This window comes from Microtus pennsylvanicus, chromosome 15 (genome assembly GCF_037038515.1).
Source record: "Microtus pennsylvanicus isolate mMicPen1 chromosome 15, mMicPen1.hap1, whole genome shotgun sequence".
Classification (NCBI taxonomy): Eukaryota; Metazoa; Chordata; class Mammalia; order Rodentia; family Cricetidae; genus Microtus; species Microtus pennsylvanicus.
In genome coordinates this window covers 3,571,104-3,596,416 of record NC_134593.1, presented here as the reverse complement: position 1 = coordinate 3,596,416, position 25,313 = coordinate 3,571,104, and the positions used below count along the sequence as shown (strand labels likewise).

At 37.5% G+C, this 25,313-nt stretch overlaps 1 protein-coding gene across 2 annotated transcripts in view; it reads right to left on the bottom strand.

Annotated features, from left to right (window-relative positions):
• The window catches only part of Adk (adenosine kinase), a 407,022-nt gene that overhangs the window by 129,348 nt on the left and 252,361 nt on the right, over nt 1-25,313 (bottom strand). The window lies entirely within an intron of this gene.

Here is a 25,313-nt window from a genome sequence, read left to right as displayed (position 1 = left end):
CTACATGCTTCATATACGCTGTTACTATAGAGAAGAAACACTACTTATTTCATATTATATTATATATGTGCACTCCCAAAGAATTTTTGAAACCTGTGAAAGAAAAATACTCTAGAAGTATATTTGAATTTGAGAAATACAAACGGAGTCAGATCAAATCCTTCTAGCTTCTTATAAACTGCCACATCCTGTCGGCGATTTAAAAATAACGTTTATGTTGAACATGGTTTACTTACTATCTTTCACTTTATTTTATAGCCTCGAGAAAGTGCTCCCTGTGTCAGCTAAGGCTGGCCTGGAGAGCTCCAGGGGTCTGGAGATTATACACAGGTGACATAGTGCCTAGATTTTTTTAATACTAGTTTTTAGTTAGAATTTTCAAATAATAAGAAAATAATCCAAGACTACATATGAAAATTATTTTAATTAGCTTCATTTCAGGAAAGTTACATTTTAAAATACTGCTTATCTATTTTTTTCATAATAAAAATCTCCTTAGCTTATATTAATGCCTTCTAGAAGAAAAAAGGCAAAGATATAGTTAAACTTGAAGGAAGTGGTAAGGAAGGAAGAGGTGAGCAAAGAGAAGGTGAAGCACAATGACAGAAGGTGGACCTGCGCCAGTGCAGAGTTAATAGCAGGATGCACTGGGGCAGCAGCATGCGAAGGAGGACGGAATGCGGGCAGTGAGCTTCCCTCACTGATAAAGAAAAGTGCAAGAAAGGTAAACTGGATAGCAATAATTTACCAACAACAAGTAATGCCTGCATGTGGCTATAGAAAGGGAGGCCACATTGGAGTTCTGAGTATGGGGCTCATAGAATGTTTAATATGTAAAAGGCAGAGTAGAATTCGAAGATGAAATTTAAACAATTTTAAAAATATCTGGTCTTACTCTTCAGTTGTGGCCATACTACTCAACATCTGTATAAAAATGTTCAACTCATGAGTAATGTGTTAGAAGAAGGCTATGGTTCTAATTACCAAAGAGAATAATATGGACCAATAAGAGAACAGACGACAGAAAGACAGAAAAGGAGAGGACAAAGGAAAGTTATCCAGGAGAAGATGGCAGAGAAATATGACCAGGAATTTCAAGAAGGTGCTTATGTGCTTAGGATCACAGAGGCAGAGGCCCTGAGCAGACAGATCCACTGACTAGAAAGACCCTTATGCTGAGAGTAAACTGCACAGTGCTGGAAGGACTGGGGAAATTAGGGGAAGGAATACCAATCAATCGTTTCAAGTTTACTGATTGGTTCTGCTGTACCAGGCATTAGACTAAAATTTTACAAATTGGCAATTATTACAAAATCTATGGAGTACACACTCCTTATTGCTCTCATTTTAGAGATAATTCTGAAATCAAAACAGAGAAATATCTTTCAGGTTTTATAGCTTCTATGTAATGAGCCTAGATAAAAATTATTCCTAATAGAATACCCCAGAGCTTAGGGAAAAAGGTTTTCTTTTATGAAAGAGTGGGGATGTTCGTTTTGGTCTGTTTATTTGAAAAAGGTCTGCAATGCAGCTCAAGCTGGCCTGGAACTTCGGAACCCTGTAGTCTCCCCCTCTCAAAGGCTGGATAACAGGCATGAGTTACCATATCTAGCTTCAGAGGACAGTAATTTAAGAATAGTTGTATTCTGAGCATTTCTGCTTTCTTTCTTTCTTGCTTTCTTTCTTTTTTTTTTTTTTGCAAAACACCAAATCTGTATTTACATTCACAAACAATATCGTAACTTTAAGCTGAAATATAACATAAATAAAGCATTTTTATGGTTAGACAACTTAAATATCAACAATTAAAATAAATCAAACTGAAATGAAATAAATACATTAACAAAAATCCAACAGAGTGTACCTCTATCATATGTACTGTTGTTTGAAAGGAAAGACACAGGTATAGTGATATTTAATTTGTTTTTAATAAATAAAGCTTGCCTGAAGATCAGAGTGCAGAGCCAAGCCATGAGAGGCCAGGGAGTAGTGGCACACACCTTTAACCCCAGGACTCAAGGCCACCCTGGGCTATACTATATTTAATCTGTCTAAAAAGAGAAATAGAACTCTGTAGTCCCAGCACTAGGGAGGTGGAGACAGCAGTGATGGCTGGGCAGAGAAAGGTATATATAGGTAGATAGGAGGAGATAAGAGCTCACTTCAGTCTGAGGTTTGGTGGAGAGCATTGCAGTCTGCAGTCACGCTGAGGACAGGATCATCCCTTTGTTTGTCTGAGCCTTGGTAGAGGTAAGGACTCTCTAGTGGCTTAGCCACTTTGTTTTTCTGATCTTCAGCTTGGTTCCAATATCTGATTCTGAGTTTTTATTTGTGCTACATGTGGTGCCCAACTTTTGGGGTACGAATTCACAAAAATGCTGTTTGCCTGTGGCTTTGCAGCCACCAGCATAGCTGCACAGCTATGATCCTAGAGGAGCTAAGTGTAAGGTGAACCCTAAGAAAAACATACATAGATTCACCTGGAAAGGGGAAATAGACAAGATCGCCTGACAAAATTAGGAGCATGGGAGTGGGGGAGCGAAGGGAGGGTAGAAGGGGAAGAGGAGAGGGAAAACAGAGGGGGAAGGAGAATTTGAGGGACTAGGATAGTGGAGATGGAGAAAGGACAGAGATGAGAACAAGAAAGAGATGTTTTGATTGAGGGAGCCATTACAGGGCTAGCAAGAAACCTGGCTCTAGAAATTCCCAGGAATCCAGACAAATGACCCCAGCTAAGACCTTAAGGAAGAGGAGAGGGTGCCTGAACTGGCCTTGCCTGGTAGTCAGACTGATGACTATCTTTTTTTTTTTTTCCTAGTGCTAAACTTTATGGGGATAATTTTTTTTTCTATAAAGGTTGTTCTTTAATTTATTTATTTATTAAGGATTTCTGCCTCCTCCCCGCAACCGCTTCCCATTTCCCTCCCCCTCCCCCAGTCAAGTCCCTCTCCCTCATCTGCTTGAAGAGCAATCAGGGTTCCCTGACCTGTGGGAAGCCCAAGGACTGCCCACCTCTATCCAGGTCTCGTAAGGTGAGCATCCAAACTGCCTAGGCTCCCACAAAGCCAGTGCGTGCAGTAGGATCAAAACCCAGTGCCATTGTTCTTAAGATCTCAGTATTCCTCATTGTTCACTGATGACTATCTTAAATATCACCATAGAACCTTCATTCAGCAACTGATGGAAACAGAATGCAGAGACACACAGAGGAACACTGGGCTGAGTTCCCAAAGTCCAGTTGAAGAGTGGGAGGAGTGAGAATATAAGCAAAGAGGTCAAGACCATGATGGGCACACCCACTGAAGCAGTCCACCTGAGCTAATGGAGTGTTTTCTACAGCATCGTCTCTGTGGCATGCGCATGGACTTGCTGCTTTAGTCTTTTATTTAAGGAGAAGAGTTTCAAGCTCCCCGTCTTCCTTTTCTCTAAGCTGTTATAGCATGAAATAGAAACCTCCCAGAGTTAGCATTCTGCCAGCTGTGGATTACCCAGCCAGCCACAGGATGGTCTATATAAAGAGCAACCTGGTCAAATAATTAGGCTTCTCACCAACTTCAGACTGAAAATTTGATCTGTACTCAAATACATATGATTGTAATTTAAGTCACAGAACAGTATGCCTCTAGAGTCTAAATTTGGCTTGATTCCAAACTAATGTATGTTGTATGTGTTTTACTTTAAAATATAATAGTATTGTAACGTGGATACATATTTGATTTTTGTTAATTTTATAAAGAAAAGGCAAAAGATTAGCTTCTAAATAAGTAGGAAATGTACAATTTAATTCTATTTAAAATTTTTCTCTTACTTTGTAAAATAAATATTGAGAATTTAAAAACGTTGGGATTTGTGTTCTGTTAGATTGCAAAGACTGTTACAATGCATGCCAACCATAACTTTTCTCCCCAGATTTATAACCTTTGCCAAGGCACGTGTTTCAGCCTACAGCATGACACAGAATAAAAACAGTACTGCCACAAAAAGAACTGTTTGGTTCACATCAGGTTTGTAATAAAAATAAGCCGAAAGTCTATATGTCTATGCTTTAGAAAAACACTCCATATATCTGGCAAAGTCTTAGGATTTTGTAGTTAATGATGTCTGTTTACACAGTTAGCTCTACATGTCTCTCCCTGCAAATAACCCAAAACACAGTATATTCTCTTACAGTTTGAAAAAGCACTAATCAGGACTGAAAATGACAGGGCTATCTTTATTCATTACAATTGGAAAACAAAACAAACACCAGGAGGATAGGAGTGAAAGACGAGGTAAAACCAAAGATCATTTCAGCAAAGCTTGCCTTCATGACCAGAAATCTTAACTACTCTCAGGCATTTGGTAGAGTATCTGAAATACAGTAAAAATGAGAACTAGATGAAGAGAAAGGGAAACAATTTTTTCTCTTTACTAGTGTTTAATTCAGAGTCATTATTGGAGGTCCTTTAGAAATGATTTTACCTAAGAATGTAAGCTTTTAATTAGGTATTTGAGGTATGAAATGTGTATGCATACACAGACAACTAAGTATAAGTTTTTATTGATTGAAAAGAAAACAGAAGCTGGGCAGTGATGGCGCACGCCTTTAATCCCAGCACTCGGGAGGCAGAGGCAGGCGGATCTCTGTGAGTTCGAGGCCAGCCTGGTCTACTAGAGCTAGTTCCAGGATAGGGTTCAAAGCTACAGAAACCCCATCTCAAAAACCACAAAACCAAAACAAAAAACCAAAACCAACCAAACAAAAACAAAGAAAGAAAACAGAAGGCTTTCACTGTAACTTTGGAGCCCATCCTGGAACCGGCTGGGCTTGTAGACCTGGCTGGCTACGAACTCACAGAGATCTGCCTGCCTCTGCCTCCCAAGTGCTGGGATTAAAGGCGTGCGCCACCACTTGTTTAGTCTCAGCCCCACCTTTCACCATCTTAAACACTGAGTATTGTTTCTTTAATTGTTGAAGAAGAGCCTGTGTTGGTATAGGACTTTACTATGAATTTCTTTTGGGGAGACAAGCTGCAGACTGGCCTAAAAGTAATCATGTAACCTAGGGTAGCCTCAAACTCCCAATGTTCCATGCCCAGCTATTTTTCAGGTTCTTTACAAAGTTTATGAATCTGAGTCACCTGTGTTCCCAGTCTTCTGTATGTTTCCCCTTCTCCTGGGATTAGGACAAAATAAATGAGGATTTTAATATTTCTAAAGCAAATTATTTTTTTAATTCTTAAGTTAGAAATAATTTCATATTTCAAAAGTATGGTATTTTCTTTTGTTACAGATTTTCTACGTATTTTTAAAACTTTTAATCAATGTAGAATTCATATGGCTATGTAATTGTCGGCAATGGGGGTAAGGGAACCCTAAATTACAAGTTCTTACCATTCAGCCAAATTCGGTGCTTGCAAGCTCTTTCTGTGTAAGCTGCAAAAAGATGATGACCCACTCAACTACTTCCACACACATTTTATGCCCGACAGTATAAAATAGTACTGTCTGTTTCTGCCCTGTTTAGGGTGCACTGATTAAGGTGTTTTATGTGAACATAAACAAAGGCCTCCTTCCCACCTGTTTGTAGTACCCACCATTTAGTTAGAGTCATGTTCATTCCCTGTACGTCTATACTTCGTTACTGAAAAGGTCTCACTTAGCCAAGGCTGGCTTGAACTTTCTGTGAAGCAAATAGTGAATTTGTGCTCCTAAACCTCCTGCTTCAGCCTCCTGAGTGCTAGGACTGCAGACATGAGAAACTACATTACATCAATGGTAAAATAAAGAAATGATGATGGGGCTGGAGAGGTGGCTCAGAGGTTTCTCAAGAGCCCTGGGTCAATTCCCAGTGCTCACATCGTAGCTCACAAACGTCAGCAGCTTCAGCCCCAGGCGAGCTGATGCTTCATGGGCACCAGGCAGGCACTGGTATACTAACACGCATGTGAGCAAAGTAAACACGATGTAAAAACAAACCTTTTCTTTTTATTTAAAAAAAGAAATGATGAGAAGGGAATGCACGAAGAGTAGAAACGGTGAAACCTAGGTATGGAGATTTACATATTGCTAATAATTTATTTTAAAAATTGGAGATAATTATGCTTGAGATTAAAAACATTAAAAGTAGAATTATTTTGTTCTAGTGAAATAAATACTTATACAATCAGAAGATATGTATAAATACTGAGAATATTAATTCAATTAATAAGACTTAAGAGCAGATAAATAGCTAAGGGTAAGTCTATATTTCTTCTTGCTTAAGGCTCAAAACCAGGAAATGCTAAATTTGTGATTAGCGGCGTTAGTAAATATATGCCACTATTTACAGAAACAGAAGGGAACAAAATGTATGCTTAAAAAAAGGAAAGAGAAAAGAACAGAGTCACGGGAAGCCTGGCCTAGCAGTACAGAGGGAAGAGCTCAGAGGGCAGATGCCTGTCTCAAGATGTGCCGCTGTTGTCTGCCTTAAAGAATACAGTGAGCCTGTTTTCAGTGCCATAGTGATATCAGCTTGAGGACACAGTTGTGAGAACGAGTACGTTAGAAGTCAAAAATAACAGATATAACACCCAGATAACATGCTTTCTTCCTCTTAGTAGATCCTTTGTTTTGTAAATCTCCCGGAGAGTGTAAAATACATTTCCTCTAGGGGTGGGAGAGATTAGGTACAAATTACAACAAACCATAGTTCATTGCTGCTGTAAGGAGAATATTGGCTTTGACAACCATTAAGATAATGTATAAACAGGATGGATGGTGGTAGCCTTTGATCCCAGCACCCGGGAGGCAGAGATAGGCAGATCTCTGTGAGTTCGAAGCCAGCCTGGTCTATAAGAGTTAGTTCAAGGACAGCTAGGGCTGTTACACAGAAAAACCCTTTATAATTATGACATTATGATATGCAATATTTCATATGAATGACAGCGACAGAACTGCTAAAAGAAAGTTACAACAAACACACTAGCGAATGCTGTGACATTTGCCACCGTATACTGAATGCAATGTCGAAGGAACAGAAGAGAATAATTGCTCTGTCTTTCCACCTGTGCAGCCTGTAGAAAGCACAAATGCCACCACCTATTCCTCATATATCTAAATCTTTTCAAGGACTGAAATACCAGCAACTTTAAGTATCATGTCTACCACAAATGAAGTCAATTTTCTTTTACCATATGTAAGTCCCTCAAATACAAACACATGAACAACCAACCAACCAACCAACACAAACAGAGACATAAAGTGAGAGGCAGAAAGGAATATGGATCTTAGGAGGTTAACATATGTGAATATTTACCTTTGTTTTGTTGAAAGTAAGAGAGTATGAGATACCCTAGAAGTCTGTTTGGGGGAAAATGTAAGGAGAATGCACAGCAAACGGAAACACACTTTGAAGTTGTAGGTATAATGTAGACACACACACACACACACACACACACACACACACACACACACACACACACACACACATGCACGCACGCAAAACAAGGCTACAGAGACTGGGGGGATGGCTCAGTACCGAAGAGTGTGTGCTGCTCTAGCAGCGGACATGAGTTCATTTCACAGCACCTACACTGGGCAGCTTACAAGGACCTGTAACATGAGTTCCAGGGGATTGAATTACTAGTCTCTGCAGGCACCTGAACTTATGTGCACACAAACATACACATACAGTTTAATTAAAATTTTTAAATAAAAAATCAACAACAGTCAAACAGTTTTCAGGAATACACATAAATGAAAGATAGCTATCAACAAACATAGTGTCTGTGGTCTTGAAGTCAGTATTAGGGATCAGGAACGATCTGAAAAAGTAACATAAATGGAGCTGTAATCAGGTCAAGTACCTTCATGAGACCTGAGGAGACGGCTAAGTCAATTCCCCGCAATTTAAACAGATGGCACCTCTCCCTCCTTTCCTTCCTTCTCATTCACTGAGCTTGGAGTTTTTGGTGCAAGCACCCTCCAGACTTCCTAATATACTTATTTTTAAGTTTTAAAAACTGTGTCTTTTTTAACTATGGGGCTTTGAGCAGTTTAACATGTCATCTTTAGGTTGGAATGATAAAACTCCAAGACTCCAAGAATTAAATCAGAAATGTAACACAGTGCAGGATGTTGGAGTATGAATTTAAGCATATTTACATTGTATTAATATATTACCATAGAAATGCAAAGTATTAAAAGGTGCCCCTCCCTTAGGAATGACAAGTTCTTTTTATAGCCTTTTTAGTTAATGCTAAACAAAAATGTGCTCTTTAACTTAGATCCTTTGAAATATAAATACATAAAACAAAATCCATCGTTCCCATCCCAAAAGCTCTCCATGCCTCTCCCCTCTCCTTGATTCAATCATCCTATGTCCTGCTGACAGATTAATCGCCCTAATCATTCTTCTTTTCCTAGTAAATTAAATCCAAATGCCTCACACCCAGCACTCAAGCCTCCACAACAGCACTCCAGCGCACACAGCAAACCAGCTGTAACCTCCATGTTTCTACAACATATGTCCAGACTTCAATCATACAAAATGATTTGTCTCTCCTAAAATAAATCTTTTGAGCCCTTCCACTGTTCCATTTGAAATGTCCATTACCCAGACCTGTTAGAATTGTACCACCACTGCCAGGACAGTACAAATAAAAAATCAACTTTCGTGCACCCCAAAGGGATCTACTCATTCCTCTTTGAACTTCCAAAATAGGCAATATGAGTTGGATAACTGGTTTTACTGACTTATTAACATAAGGAACTCGCATTTGTTTCCCCACCCTGAGAAGCTAGGGCGCATCATTTGTGTCCTGTAGCACAAAGCGCAGTACAACCGAGTTTTTTGAGACTTAACATGAATTCCTCTGTAACCAAAGTGCTATTTTGAAAACAATGAAAATTTAAGACTGATGTATTCTTAAATGCTTAAGAAGAGTATATTTATTTTCGAGCTAGGCAACTCTTTCTGGTGCATAGTATCTGAAACTCGCTCCGTTCACAGAGCCTTTACAGTTTGTTATTTTTTCATGGCGTCATAGCAAATGCTTAACAGTTCTGTTTTGTAGCAAGTAGATCCAAACAACTTAATGAGTACCATCTTTACAATTTGATGTAAGTTTTAGAAAAAAAATACATACTAATTAAAAAAGAAGTAAAATTATTCCAAGTCCCTGCAGTATATGCAAACGGGATATGTGAGCTTTTGGGGCCTTGCTCAAGTCTTCTAGCCTTTCATTCCGACCAAACACTGCCCTTGCCCTTCCTGCTGATGTGATTTCGGAAAGAACTACTTTTCAAAGAAACATCAACCTTTCAAACTATGATATCATCCCAGAGGAATGCAGTAAATCTGATATTGAAATTGATGTAAAATATCCAGAGCGATCTTGAGGGTTTTCTGTAGTATTCAGGGGTGTCTCTGTGTACAGTTTGGAAACTTCTAAGCTAGTCAAAGAAAATACCTTTAATGTAAACTATTTTTATTTGAAAAAGCTAAAGCCATTCATGGAGCATTTAGGAAAAAAAATTTCATTGTATGAAACAGCACAAGTAACCTTGCATATTAGGTGACACCCTGGAGGGCGGTGGATGGCGTTTTGTGGAGAGCTGGCCCGAGAAATAGATGGCAGGCAGACGCCTGGAAGGTGAAGTACAGTGAGAACATCATGCTGGGACGACCCAACAACTTCACAGGTCTTCATTTAGCTATTCCACTGCAATCTTTCTCCACATAAAAATGTGTAAAGGATAATCAGACAGTAGGCATCCTCTACTTTCCAATATAACTTCCAATGGTCCACACTGATGAAACCCTTAGAGCATCCCACGGGGAGTCCAGGGAACCTAGAAACAAAGCCTATGCCTGTTGACACTCTCTCATGTGCAGAAATGCTGTATTACATACACTATGGATGGAGTCTGTCCTTCATTTTCCAGTTGACCATAAAAGGGATGCTTGTTTGCAACAGGCTCAATAAATAGTTAGCTTTGCATGCTTCATGATTCCTGTCAAAACCACTCTCCTGTTATTTCAGCACTTAAAATAATGAGTGTGCTTGAGTGACAATAAAATTTTATTCATAACAACAGGAAGTCGTTCTTGTTGAAAACTTAGATAAAAATTATGTTGAAGAGAAATTTCTACAGGAAATTCACTAGGCTAAGAAAGTAAGAGTGTGTACTTTCCTATTTGTAGTAAAGAACATTTAAAAACTTGAAAATTAAAGATTATAGAGATGGCTCAGGGTATAAGAGGCCTGTTGTTGTCCTTGCAGATGGCCCATGGTGGTTCATTTCCTAGCACCCACTCAGCAGCTAACAACCACTTGTAACTCAGTTCCAAAAGACATGAAGCCTATCTCTGGGCACCACAAATATGTGATACAAAGACGCACACACAGGAAAAATACTCACTCATAAAATGAAAATAAACACATTTTTAATAACAGAGAAAGTCACACACATACACATAGAGAGAGAAAAATTTATATTTTTCAGCATCGTATTTAGAAGTGAGAACCATTATTTTCTGAAGCTACTACTAAATCTACACAGGTCCTTAAGACTGAGTGTAACATTTGACTTTTCTCTTCAGTGTGGTGCTAGCTAGAGACTGGCCCCTTTGCCTACTGAGTGACAGCTCCTACACTTGCTTGTATTGCTGCTGGACTCCATCTTCAGTCTTCTACCCTGTTCAATGCTTAACTTTATTGAAAACAGAGCTTTAGTCCTGGATGTGGCGGTTGGTGCAAGTCTGTAATTCAGGGAGGAGGAAGCGGATCAAATGTTCAGCACTATCTTCAGCTTAACACTGCAAGTCTGAGGGCAGCCTGGGCAACATGGGACCTCATATTTTTCTCAAACAAAAGCAAAAGCAAACAGAAAAGAGCTTTAAAGCACACCTTCTAGTGCTTCCAGACACAGGGCAGGGCCACTGCTCGCTCTCACTCACTCAGAGTGGATGTATACTCTATAACGGGGTGGGAAAAGCTGTCAAGTACTAGAGAGTGCTGATGAGCTCTCTCTCTCTCTCTCTCTCTCTCTGGAAAATAAAATCAAGAGCTAGACACGTGCTTGTAACCCCAGCATTCAGGAGGGTGGGGAAGAAAACTGTAAGCCTGAAAGTGACCTGAGCTAAAGTGTTTCACTGTTTCAAGTGAGAAAAACCAACACCATGGTACAAATTTAGGATTCACAAACCATATCCACGTGAATTAGATTTAAAATAGCACAGAGGTAGAGCCCCTCCCAACCCTAGGTCCAATCTGTGCCCCAAGTACTGCCTCCCTACTACCTTTGTTTGCTAATGTGTTATACTTCTTTTAGCTCCAGCTCTGGCTTATTTTATGGTAAAATTACTGCACTAAACACCTTTTACTCTTGCCAAGTAGGCCGTGCTGGCTGATCAGCCACAGAGTCCGGGGAATACCCCCTTGTCACCACATTCAGCTGTTTTATGTCAGGTTCCCAATGCTTGGACCATCAGAACTTCACCGATGAGCTGTCTCTGTATCTTCCTCTTTGTTTTATTTTTATTTAAAAGTAAAACTTCCTGCAGTAGAGCCCCTAAAATGCATTTTCCCCAAATATATAATATTTTGGCAAGGTAGTTCAAGTCTGTAATTCTAGCACCCAGGAGGCAGAGATAGGACTGATGCAAATTCAAAATCATCCTGGTCTAAAAGGCAGGTTCTAGGCCAGGCAGAATTATACAGCAATACCCCGTCTCAAACAAAATAAGCAAATAAGAAAGACTAAACACATAATAAAGTGGTATGTGACTTAGCCCCCCCCACCTCTCAAAAAACTGACAGGTTAGAGACTGTAATACTTAAATTCTGATCTGCTAGCCACTATACAACAAGTGATCTATTTGATTTTCATGAATCTCAGTTTTTGTTTTATTTTTTCCATTTTTAAAAAACAGGTAGGACACTGGTAGAGGACTCCCAAAATATACATTTCAAATTTACTAAAATTCAAATCAGTTTTAAATGAAATGAAGTCTTAAAGAAATGCAGGTGAATGTTTGTATAGGTGATTAATACAACATAAATTTACTTTTACAGTCTTATACAATCATTATCCATAGTTTTACCATACTACAAAGAAATCCTATTTCCTCATTCATAAAACGCTACTCCTAAGAGGCTGAGAGTACAGCTCAACGCTGGAGCACTTGCCTAGCATGTATAACATGGCACAGTGAAAACATCAAAGAAACAACTACAGGAGCTGGAGAGATGGCTCCGCGGTGAAGAGCACTGGCTGCTCTTCCTGGGGAATGTAGGTTCAGTTTCCAGCACTTACATGGCAGCTCACAACTGTCTGCAACTCTAGTCCCAGGGGATCTGACACCTACACACAGACATATATGCACACTAAACACCAATGCAATGAAATAAAAATAAATAATTTTAAAACAACAAATGCCCTGCTCTCAGCAACTACCTTATCTCCTTTCTGTTTCAATGGATGTAACTATTCTGGACATTTCAACAAATGGCCCCAAATAATGTGATCTGTGTCTTCTTTCACTACACAATGAGTCAGAGATCAATGAACAGCATAGGACTTTATTCTTCTCTGTTTTCTTTTAAAGATGCTGTTGTGTACTATATCACAATGTGTTTCTGTTTATGAACATGTAGGCTGTTTCCACAGCCAATTAGAAAAAAATTGTTTAAAAACAATAAATAACATAAAAGATGTGTTTTTGAAAAAGGTTTGAGATTCTGCGGAGGGAGTCCCTTTAACCTACAAAGGGATAAATCTCAACAAGCCAGAAGGAAAACTAGTACTAAGTTTGGTTCACAGAACACTAATTAATTTGAGATTTTAATAGAAAATGCAAGTTCTACACATGATGAGAAATAGAGGCTAGAATGGTCACTTCTGACTATAATACAAATATTCAGGAAGCCGAGACAGGAGGATTAGGGAAAATTTAAAGCTAGCCTGGGCCATAGAGTAAGGCCCTGTCTCGGAGAAACAAGGAAATGTAAACTGAGAACACAAATGCAGTTACAACTCTATAGGTTTTAAAAAATATTAAGTGTGTGTGTGCATGACTGCATACATGTGTGAGCTCACAAGTTATAGCATGCTTATGGAGGTCAGAGGACAACCTGTGGCAGTTACTCTCAACTTCTGTGGGTTCAGGGCTCATGTCCTCAGGCTTGGTGGCTCTATATCTGTTTTAAAATCTGGGTTTTAGCCAGGCGGTGGTGGCGCACACCTTTAATCCCAGCACTCGGGAGGCAGAGGCAGGCGGATCTCTGGGAGTTCGAGGCCAGCCTGGTCTACAAGAGCTAGTTCCGGGACAGGCACCCAAGCTACAGAGAAACCCTGTCTCGAAAAACAAAACAAAACAAAAAATAAAATAAAATCTGGGTTTTAGAATGGTACAAGTATAGCTATTTTTCTGGATAATTGCTTTGGCTCTTTGGAGTTTGTCTGTTTTGTTTTATGAAGTATCATTTTATCAATGAAAAATAACTAAGCTGAAGCTATTGTCTTATCATTATGAGTGACCAGTGTTTTTATTTTTGGTAAAGGTCAGATTTCATACCACTTTCTGGAACAGAGGAAAGAGCAAGCCTGTCAGTAAATGTACTTACTTTGACCCTGACATATTCCTCTTAGGTGCTGCCAGAATGTCAAAAACAGAGGGTGTTCTTAGACATGAATAACTTCTTTAATGCTGATTGCAGTTGGATTAGTCCCAGCCAGCTCACAACAAAAGCACAGTCAGTCAGCAAGGAACACACAGTTCTTGACATGCGATAGGAAACACATCAAGCAGGTTTTCACTTCATGATACTGAATTTTGTAGGCCAATTATATATTTTTCAGAAAACATTTTGTAGATATTACCTTATAGTAATTATTAAATTATATGATTTGATGTCACTTTTAAAATGTGAAATGTGGTCAAATGCATTTTTTAACAGTGATACAGGATAGTAGTTCCCAAACTTGTAAGGCAGGATGCAACAATCTGCATTCCCATAGCTCTGCAGGAGATTTTACAGAAAACAACTGGTTAAAAAAAAAGTTCAAACAAATCCATCCATTTTCCATTACAAAGATATTATAGTTTTCATGAAGATGGCAGGAAAAAAAATCCTACCATGAAATATCAGCCTGGCAGCAGCAGTGGACACAGCAGTTGCAATACAAGTTGCTGCTTGTTCTACAGGAATCTCTACTATTAACCAGAATAAAAACGGGACTTATTTTCCTTGTAACCATGGCATCAGCCCAACCATAGTAGTTCTATTATTTGGGGGCATAGCTTAGGTTTCCAAATCACCTCTCATTAAAAGTGACCTATAGCTAAAAAACTTGATAAATCAACCTTGCCGATTTGCATGTCAAATTAAAGCTCAGAAGAGTTAAACTTGTGCTAGGTCACATCACTAATGGTTTAAGGAGGGACTGGAGTGCCAATTCACTGACTGTTCCACTTGTTCACACACAGACCCTGCCATTAATCTACAATCAATGAGACACCTAGGAGAAAAAAATGATCATAGAAGACATAACTTAGCAACTGAGAGCAATGCAGACAGGGTAACATGAAGGAGTTCATTAAATATGGAATTTATAGAGAAACTCAAATGATCTTGTCTCAACACCTATTAATAGCAGATTCAGAGAGACTTCTGATATGCTACATGGTCCATATTGCTCACTATACTTCCGGTTTTAAGCTCAATCGATTGATTTCTCATGAATTCTTGATTAGTGATAAATTCTTATGATTTATAATTCTAAAGTAAGAAGTTTTATATTACTGTCTTGTAACAAATTTGCTTAAGTAACACTTCCTCAAAGAATTGTTGGTAATACTAAAAGCTCCCAAGTTGAATGTTATCTGACTAGATGGCATTTATTGTTCTTTGTATTTATTGTGTATGTGTGCCTGTGCATGTGAGTGCAGTGCCCTCAGAGTCTAGAACAGAGTACTCACTGAAGACTTCCTTCTTTGATTTCTTTAAAGTAGGATCTTACTATGTAGCTCTGGCTGACCTTTATGCAAACCAGGTTGGCCTTGAACTTAGCAGCCACTACCTTGACCGTTGAGAATAAAGGCATGAGGCACCATGTTCGGTAATCATTATAAAAATTATTCTTTTTCAGAGTAAAATGGGAGAAAAAACAGTGCATACAGTTAAAAAAAATTAAGGTTAAGTTGAGGGAACCCAGATAATCGGAGCAATCCCTACCACTCAATTCGTTCGTCATCTTAGAAAAATAGAGGACAAGGACCATAAATTTTAAGTATAAAAAAATATTTTTTTAAAACAACTGCAACAACAAAATCCCAGGAAGAAAATGAATAAAAACCTCCAGTAAATCCCAGAGTAAGATCCACAGCTTTTAGACTCACACGATGAAAACCAGGAAGGAGGCAGCGTGAGGAGATCCATATGTCCACCTATCCTACCATCCACCCATCAGACCACAGTTGAAAGTTAGCACTAAGCAAAAGAAGGACTAGAGAGAATAAAGGCATCATCTTAATTGACCCTCCTATTGTGCTACTGAACATAATGGGGATAAAAGAGAAAAGTGGGGGAAAACAAGTAAAAATTGACCCAAGAAAGTTAAATTTTATTAACTTTTTTTTTTTTTGCCAGAAGAGCAAAACCATCAAAATTTATAGGGACTAATTATTTTAAAAAATGAATAAAATAACACCCATACCATTGTCATAATTAAGTTTTTAGAAAACCACATGGATCCTAAAATAAAAGGCAGATTAACTAAAAGGTTTAAGGAGGAGGAGAAAGAAGTTAGACTTCTCAAAAGGTAATTAAAGTTAAAGTATCATGGCACAATGGTTTCAAGACTCCAAGGGAGACAATTCTTTTCTAGAATTCCATATGAAATAGTGAGTAGCCATGAACTCAGAGGCGCTAAATCCATGTACGTAAGTAGCCATGAACTCATGTATGTAAGTAGCCATGAACTCAGAGGAGCTAAGATCCATGTACGTAAGTAGCCATGAACTCAGAGGAGCTAAAATCCACGAATGTAAGTAGCCACAAACACAAAGGAGCTAAAGAAACAAAAAGATGCGGGACTTTAAAGTTCTAAAAGGAAGAAAATCACAACTTAGCTCCCAAAGGATGAGTGTATAAAAAGGTAAATAGTGTTTATGAATAAATTTAATTTAAATATTCCCTTGGAGAATTACTGAGGGCAGAGTCCAGGATGTATGTATGCAGGAGTGCTTAAAGTCCGTCTTTTACAGTAAGTTATAAGTAGAAGAAATGGATGGGCTAGAACACTTTTAAAACTATAGAGGTAATTAAGTGAAAAAAACCCCAGCTAATTTCTTATAAGAAATGGGCTGGGATATATTTCCTTTTTCACTGTAAACCCTTAAGCACAAAATGAGTTAACTATGTACATATGTAATTTAAATTTTAACTTAATAAATTTTTAAAAATTAAAATAATCATAAATAATTCCATTTCATAATTCAATGCAGTAAATGAAAACTTAATGTGTTACATCTCTCTCTTATTTAATGAACACATGATAACAAGAATTTTAAGTACTGCATATCAGAGGAACTACACTGCAAATATTTCTGTTAAATTAAATAACCAAAGATTGTAATCAGTAAATAAGGAGATAAGCGAATGGCATCTATTAGATCTTCTCAACTCTGACCTCACTGAAAATGAAGGAAAACACAGCGGGTACATAAAACGTTATTTTAAGGTTTCTTTTGACCTTTCTTAGATCTGGAAAATATTTTTTGCCCTGTCACATAAATACTTTGGGCATAAAAATTATCAAATATTTTTGAGAATTTCAAGAAATCAAGATCATATTTTACATATACCAGGTAGCTATTATCTACACTTTACACCAATTAGATCCACCTTACAGATATACAAACTGAGGTCGAATGCACAGGAAAAATTAGGGAATAAAAACATCTCACAATCTGGCTATCTCCACACAATTAAGAATGGCCAGGCATGGTGGTGCCCTCCTTTCATCCCAGCACTCTGTGAGACTGAGACCAGTTTGCTCTCCATAGCGAGCTCCAAGACAGCAAGGGCGACATGGGGAGACTACACTTCTCCCTCCCCCAAAAGGATGCTGAAACTAATACAAGAACACATGATAGAAAATAGCAATTTTTCATAATCTAAAAGTACATTGCTACAAGATAGTTATGTTATTATGAATGAGAGAAAGTTTAAAACACTACTTTTGCAGCATTTAGTTTTGTTTGTAAGCATTCAGATGCACGTGAGCCGCAGTGAGTGTGGAGGTCAGAGAACCACCCTTGGAAGTTGGTCTTTCCTTCCACCTGATGGCACCGTCTTTCTTGTTACGCTTTTGTTCTGCATGCTCCATGCTAGCTCACTCACATGCTTCTGGGTGGTCATCCCTTCTCTGCCTGCCATGTCTCCACAGTAGGCTTACAGATGCCTGCCAGGACACCGGACTAAGGTCCCTAGAAAGAAGCAGCTTCCCAACCCAATGTTCTTTTTAATTTCCTTTAATTTTCTCAAGACAAGAAGGAATCCCGTTCTTCCTGCCTCTGCTTCTAGAGAGCTGGGCTTCCAGGCACATGTCACCATGCCCAGATAAAAATATTTTACAATCAAAGTAGTACCATTAGAAAAAGGGCAGAAACAGATATGCACTGCCTCTGGGAGACACGAAGGACTGACTACCACTGGTGTCTCACACAAAGTGCATGAAGTAACTTAACCATGCAAAAACATAAGAACAATTTAAAGAACACCCTAACAAAATAAAGACCTAAAATAAAGTGACGAAAGACAACATGGAAACATCTTCTTCAGTGCTCTCCTACAGGAGAAATCCAAAACAAAGTGACAATAAAAGCCCTATTTACTGTAACTATGGGAATAACCATTAAAGCTTATGCCATAGTCCAAAATGCTGAAGAAATAATTGTGGCAATGTATTTGGGGAGAACAATACTGTATAAGAAACACAGTATCCCTGACACCTGCTAGATATAAAGAGAGAATATAAAGGACCAAAAACTCCAGCATTTTAAACTACACTTTTCTTCTATATAATTATATTTTTGGTTGCTGTGAAATCTCTGGCAAAGTTCTGTGGACTCACATAGCTCTACAGCATCATTAATTATAGAACACATGCCATGTGTTAAACCCATCCTAGTTGGTACATAGGTATTTTTACAGAATGACATTGATAAAATCAATATCATAGCAAAAGCATAAAGTTCTTAATTCCTTAGTACTTTCATCTAATTTGAAAGAACCTTTCTACTTTAAAAAATTCCCATTATTCTCCCTTATTAGAATTAGGATGTTACCCATTTGCAAACTGTGAAGAGAAGAATTTAAAAAACCCTTTATTTATCCCTGGATAATTCCATAAGTAACGCTTTCCAACATGTTCCTGTCCCACCAAGAAGGAATTGTAAAGAATATAGATTCATAGTAATGTTTGGATTCAGTTTTAGAAACATGAGGTTAAATGCTTGAATGTTTTTAAAACATTTACAAGTATGAATGACAATGGCTGCTGGAAACTGAATTCTTTGGGCCTCATTCAGCACATTTACCAAGACGAATTTCTAAAAAAATCAAAATTTAAGTAAAATATAAATGTATCAAAAATGTTCATATATACAAACACACATATAAATGTACTTACTATATGTATCTGAACTCCTGCCAAATCTTTAAGTCAATTAGAAATGAAGGTCCCATTCTCATTTTTCTGCACGCTGACCAAAACATATTGCTCTCCTGTATTTTTCCAAATCTATGACTTTCTCTGGGCAGTGATCTCTTCATGCTTTTCATATCAGTTTTCTGCTAAATACACTCATTTCTATCTCTAACTGAACCCTACCTTGTACACTACAGATCTGGCTGTGTGAAAAGAGTATTAAGCGGATGTGTGAAGTAGTCTAGATGAAATTTCTTTCAGTAAAACGTGTTAGATACCATGCCTGTGAGTCAGACTACAATATCAACTGCTCTATGGCTGCCCAAGTAATATAATAGCAATGATAGCACACTATCAGCTATAATCTTGACAGTGTCACCATGTGCCAGGCTCTCTCCTAAGTTTTCCAAGTATATTAACTCAACTAGAACTAAAACCCTGTGGATAGGGTGCTAAGCACACTGACACAGGAAGGACAAATGGCTTCTCTAAGATCCCAGGCTAGAACGATGGCGTCAGGGTTTAAGCCTGGCCAATCTCACCAGAGAACATCTAAGAACGGCTGTTCTAGATCTGCCCCTGCACTGCGCAGGTTAACTGATGACCAAAGATACAAATGCAACCCCAGGCAGAGAGATGAAATGCCCTCCCACCCCACACCCCCCGTTTTCTTTCTTTTCTGCCTTACTTTTATTTTTTCAAAGCATGATCTCACTTTGTTGGCCACACTGCCCTGAAATTTGCAGTAACCTTCCTGCGGTAGCCTCTAGAGTGCTGAGATTACAGGTAAGAGTCACCATGCCTAGCTCAATCAACTGTCTTTAATAAATTAAAAGTTAACATTTTACTGGCATTAAGACATGGGAGGCCAGGAGGTGGTGGTGAACTGCAAAAGCTGAGGCAGGTGGATCACTGTGACTATGACGCCAGCCTGGTCTATAGAGCTAGTTCCAAGACTGCCAAGGCCACACAGAGAAACACTGTCTCAAAAACCAACATTAAAAAGAAATAAAAGAAAAAAAAAAAGAATTGAAATGGGAGAAGAAAAATCTTACTTAGATACCTCCATTTCCTGCATTTGAAATTTAGAAAATTGATTTTAAGAGCAGGTGAAAAATCTATGCTTATCTAAATGAATAAGATTCTATAAAAACCCACAAAAGTTATGAAAAGCACATTTAATGTTATTAATTTACTATCGCTTTCTTGGAAAATGTGTTTTCCCCATATCTTTGTATTCTGAAAAATACCAAATACACAGAAAATATCTGAACTCCCTCAGCTACTTAGCTGTATTTACCAATAAATTGCTAAATGTTTTGTGCAACATCAATGCACCTGCGTTCACGGACTTTTCGTCCTCCTTGAGACATTAGAAAATTAGTTGCAAACATCTATTCCATGCATTTCTCTGAAAACTAAGGTCATTTTCCTAAACAAACACACATTGCCACAGCAACATTGTACCATATGATACACTTTTTTTCGAAAAATTTTTCAATCATTTCAAAAATGTCCTCTGAAGTAGCCTCTTCCGTTTAAAAATTTTGGATGTTCGTTCAAGTTAAGGATGAAGTATTACCCTTGCTTGTCCTTTCTTTCCACTCTCCTTTGTCTTTCATGAGAGAGGCATCCCAAAGGGTCTAGGCCACTTTCTCATGTGAAGTAAAGACTTCTCTGATGCTTTTGGTACAACTAGATTCATGCTAAACATTTTAGGAAAGAGTGCTGATAGACGGTATTGTTACTTCTCATTGCAAGCCATTCGGACTCACATTAAGTCTTTATTAGAGCACTATATTGAGTCATTTATTAACTGTAGATCAATCATACCTTTTTGTAATTGTAATTTTTGCTTGATACCCGTTTTGTTCTATGTAATTTTACTATGTTAAAGTTAAAGCCTTCCTTTTTGTTTAAACAGAAAAGGGGAAATGGTGTAAGAGTTCCTTCTGTTTGTGTGTTAATGAATAAAGAACTGCCTTGGCCTAGTTGATAAGGCAGAACTTAGGTAGGCGGGAAAGACAGAAATGAATGCTGGGAGGAAGAAGGGTGGAGGAGAGAGACACCATGGAGCTGCCAGAATCAGACATACCGAATCTTTCCTGGTAAGCTGCCACGTGGCAATACATAGATTAATAGAAATGGGCTAAATCAAGGTGTAAGAGTTTAGCCAATAAGATGTTAGAGCTAACAGGCCAAGCGGTGATTTAATAAACACAGTGTCTGAGTGGTTATTTTGGGGCTAAGCTAGTTGGGCAGCCGGGACAAACAACACTTTCTTTTGAAAAAAATTGCAATTAGCTATTAAAAAACACCGTTCGGCTGAAAATGATTTTTTGAAAAATGGATTCATGTTATTCTTAATTAAGTATATCTGTACACCCGGTTGTGGAAATCTGCACAGGCCTGCCAAACGACGTTGGACCCTCACAGCTGTGAGCTGTGCACATGGGTGCTGGGAACTGAACTTGGCCATTTATAACATCTATAAATCCAGTACCAAGAGATCTGATGCCCTCTTCTGGCTTCTACAGATGCCATCATATATGTGATACACAGACAAGTGTAGGCAAAACTCCCATACACATCAGATAAAAATTAATAAGAAACCAAACAAATGCTATATAAAAAGAAGCTTCTATTTTTATGGAAAAAAAGTCTCTATGTGCTAGTATAGATGGAGTGAAAAAAAAGTTTTGATTCTCAACTGGTTAAATCTGTGGATATAGGCAGTCAATTTGATTTGTATTTGACTATTTTTGTCAACCATTCATTCTGAAAGTGAAACATCAATCAATCCAAGAGCAAAATCTTCTAATCATTTCCTTTAATTAATTATAACAGGCTTATTAAAATATCAATGACTAGAAGGCTTTCGTTTTTATAATGCTATGATAATTAGTGTTCTGAAGATCTCACAAAAACAAATTATGTTGGGAAGTTTCTTTAAATAAGGAGTTGAACTTAGAAAAAAATTCAGTGGCAACTATGAGAAAAAAGCGCAATTTTTAAGTATAAGCAAAATAAGTAAACCATGAATTGTTCTCAAAACATATAAGAGATTCCCAGTATTAAGGGCATAGCATGGACATGCAGGATTCTATTTGAAATTTCTAATTCTCACCATCATCCTGGGGAGTAGTTTTATAGAAAACTAAGAACCTGCATGACTGAAGAACCCTTGTGAGACAAACATTTGGGGACTCAAATTGGTATGATAAGAATCTAAGCTTACATATATCCTTAGAACAGTAAAGAAATAAGTGCTGACTTTTTATTCCTAGTTTAAGCATTTATCGACAGTCATACATACTCAATACCTATGTTGTTAACTGGCACATTATTCAAAGTTGACATTGCTTGTTATGTTTCTAGGTTCTTTATTTATTCAGTTCTATTACTTATCATAGTACCAATACTACGATGACCCTATTATTGCAACTTTAGGAAGAGTCAGTGTTTAGTAAATGAATTCTGAATATCTTGCATGTCCTTAAGAGGGTCAACCCTCTGAATTTCAAGAACATCTAAGATTAGCTTCTCAATAAACCACTTATTAGGTTTTTAATTAGAACTGCAGAGTCTACAAATTAATTTGAAAGCTGATAAATTTGAATCATTATTATATTGAGGCTTTTAATCAAGAGCTATCTTAAAAATTCATCTTTTTCAGTCTCCACTTATCTCAATTATGTTTATGATTTCCTGTGCAGAAGCCTTGTTCATAGTTTATTAGATTAAGTTCTAGATATTAAATATAAAACCCAAAAGCAACAAAATTTTCTAGACAGTGGGGAATAAAAAATTAGTTTTAGTAAATAATATCAAAGTATTTCCCAATGTATGTAAAAGATATTACTTCTAAAATTGGACAGCATTTAAAATTTTTTCAGCTGATTGTTATAAATGGTATCTCACTGCTGACTTCATTTGCATTTCTCTGATAAAGTAGAACAGTTCTTCATTAGTTTAATAGATATTATCTTTTAATTTATAATTTCTGGTGTTGTCTTGGGACTAATTATATGCTGTGTTCGCCTTTTCATACTGACTTCTGGGCCTTCTTTCCATCTTACAGACACGAATTCTTTCCTGGCTACTTGTATTATACTCATCTGATCTTTGAAGGGCATCTTTTCTCTTACAATTAATTAGCCTTTGTATGTAACTCAAGAAATATTATCCAAAGTTACACATACACTTAATCTTAGTCAAAAGGGTGAGAAGCAACTTTGAAGTTAAATTTTAGATGCCCTATTATTCTGCTTTTCAATTAGTTCTGTTATCTTCTTAAAAGGGACTCTTGTTTATATACTAAGCTACAAAGTGTAGATGGTTTATCCCCCTAGGTTTTATGTGTTAGAGACATGGAACTTAACTTGGGAGGCACTGTATCTAAGGGGTGAGGCCTAGAGGAAAGTCATTGGGTTATTTGAGCAACTGAAGAGATTACGGTAACTCTATTGGGAAACTAAATTATTTTTTTCAGATTGTAAGTAGAAGGATGTTGGGCCCTGCTTCTCTAATACAGTGTCCCTAATAAATGCTGTATTGAGAGGGGAACTTTACAGGAGTAAACTACCAGATCCCATCTTCACTAGATGATCAAGATGAACATCAATAACCACAAGCCTAAAGTACACACACCAATAAGGCAGCAGCATCCCATGGAATTTGACTATCAGATCTACACGGTCAACCTAACAATAAGAAACAAACCCAAACTGACGGATAGCCTACAAACTATTTTTCACATGTGAAGGTTGTTAAAGAGGAAAGACAGCAACATGTCAACTAAATGCCAAGTGACATTCTTGAATGGATCCTGGAACAGACATTACTTGAAACAATAATAATCAATGTTACTTTAGCTAGGGAGATGCTAGACAGTTACGGAAGATGTAAACACTAGGAGAAGCTGGATGAAGAACACAGAGGACTTCTTTGTTCTATCTTTACAAATAGTATTGACAGATTAAGACAATAAAATGGAAAACAGGAAAAGACAGTGATAAGTTTTTCTTCAGACATTTGACCACTTTTGAATATGATAGAAATGCTTCTTTTATTATTCAGTATAGTAGCTATTAGCCATAAGTGGCTACTGAACACTTGATATATGCCAACCACTGAGGAACAATTTAATTTTTAAATGAATTATTTTAAGATTAAAAGGTACTTAAGAAAGATGGTACACATCTTTAATCCTAGAACATGGGAGGTGAAGGCAAAAGAAATGAGAATTCCAGCCTGGGTAAAATAAAAAAAAATCTTTATCTCAAGCCCACACAAATGCACAGAACTTAAAAATTTGGCATCAAAGGAAATTTCATAATCATAACAAAACCCTACAATTAACGTGCTCAATGTTAAAAATCTAGTCTTTTCTCTAAGATCTGGAACAAGGAAAGCAAGGATTTCCACTGACATTCAACACAGCCTAGAAGACAGCAAGAGAAATTACACAAACAAGAGAAAGAAAGAGAAGATATGAAGGAAGGAAGGCAGCCAAATAAAAAAGTGGGAAAACGATGGTCTCATCATGTTGTAGAAAACTCTAAAAAAATGTACAAAAAAGCCTGTTGGAAAAATCGTATTGTTCAGTGAAGTGACACTATATGAAATCAGCCCTAAAGACATTCAGAGAGGCTTAGTGGTGTATGCTTGCAGCCCTAGCTACAGGGAAAGCTGAGACAGAAGGATTCCTTGAGCCATGAACTGGAGGCCAGCCTGAACAATAAAGTGAGACTCTCAAGACACAGAAAAAGGAACAGCAAAGAAACAAAGGAGAGCATAGAGAGAATATCAAAATTAACAAAGTCAGAAATGAACAGGGGGACATAACAACAGACACAGAGGAAATACAGAGAATCATCAGGTCATATTTCGAAAACCTAAAGTCCACAAAATTGGAAAACTTAAAGGAAATGGACAACTTTCTGGATAAATATCACTTACCAAAATTAAATCAATACCAGATAAGCAAATTAAACAGACCTATAACTGCTGAAGAAATAAAAAGAGTCATCAAAAATCTCCCAATCAAGACCAGATGGTTTCAGCTCGGAATTCTACAAGACTTTCAAAGAAGAACTAATACCAATACTCCTCAAATTATTGCACACAATAGAAACAGAAGGAACATTGCCAAACTCTTTTTATGAGGCTACAATTACCTTGATATCCAAACCACAGAAAGACATTACTAAGAAAAAGAATTACAGATCAATCTCACTCATGAACATTGATGCAAAAATACTCAATAAAATACTGGCAATTTGAATCAAAATACACATCAGAACCATCATTCACCATGAAGAAGTTGGATTCATCCCACAGATGCAGGGATGGTTTACCATGCAGAAATCTGTCAACGTAATCCACCATATAAACAAACTGAAAAATAAAAATCACATGATCATCTCATTTAGCAAAAAAAGCTTTCAACAAAATACAACATCCCTTCATGATAAAGATCTTGGAGAGAACAGGAATACAAGAAACATATCTAAATATAATAAAGGCAATATACAGCAAGCCAACATCAAACTAAATGGAGAGAAACTCCCAGTGATCCCAATGAACTCAAGAACAGGACAAGGTTGTCTACTCTTTCCATACCTATTCAATAC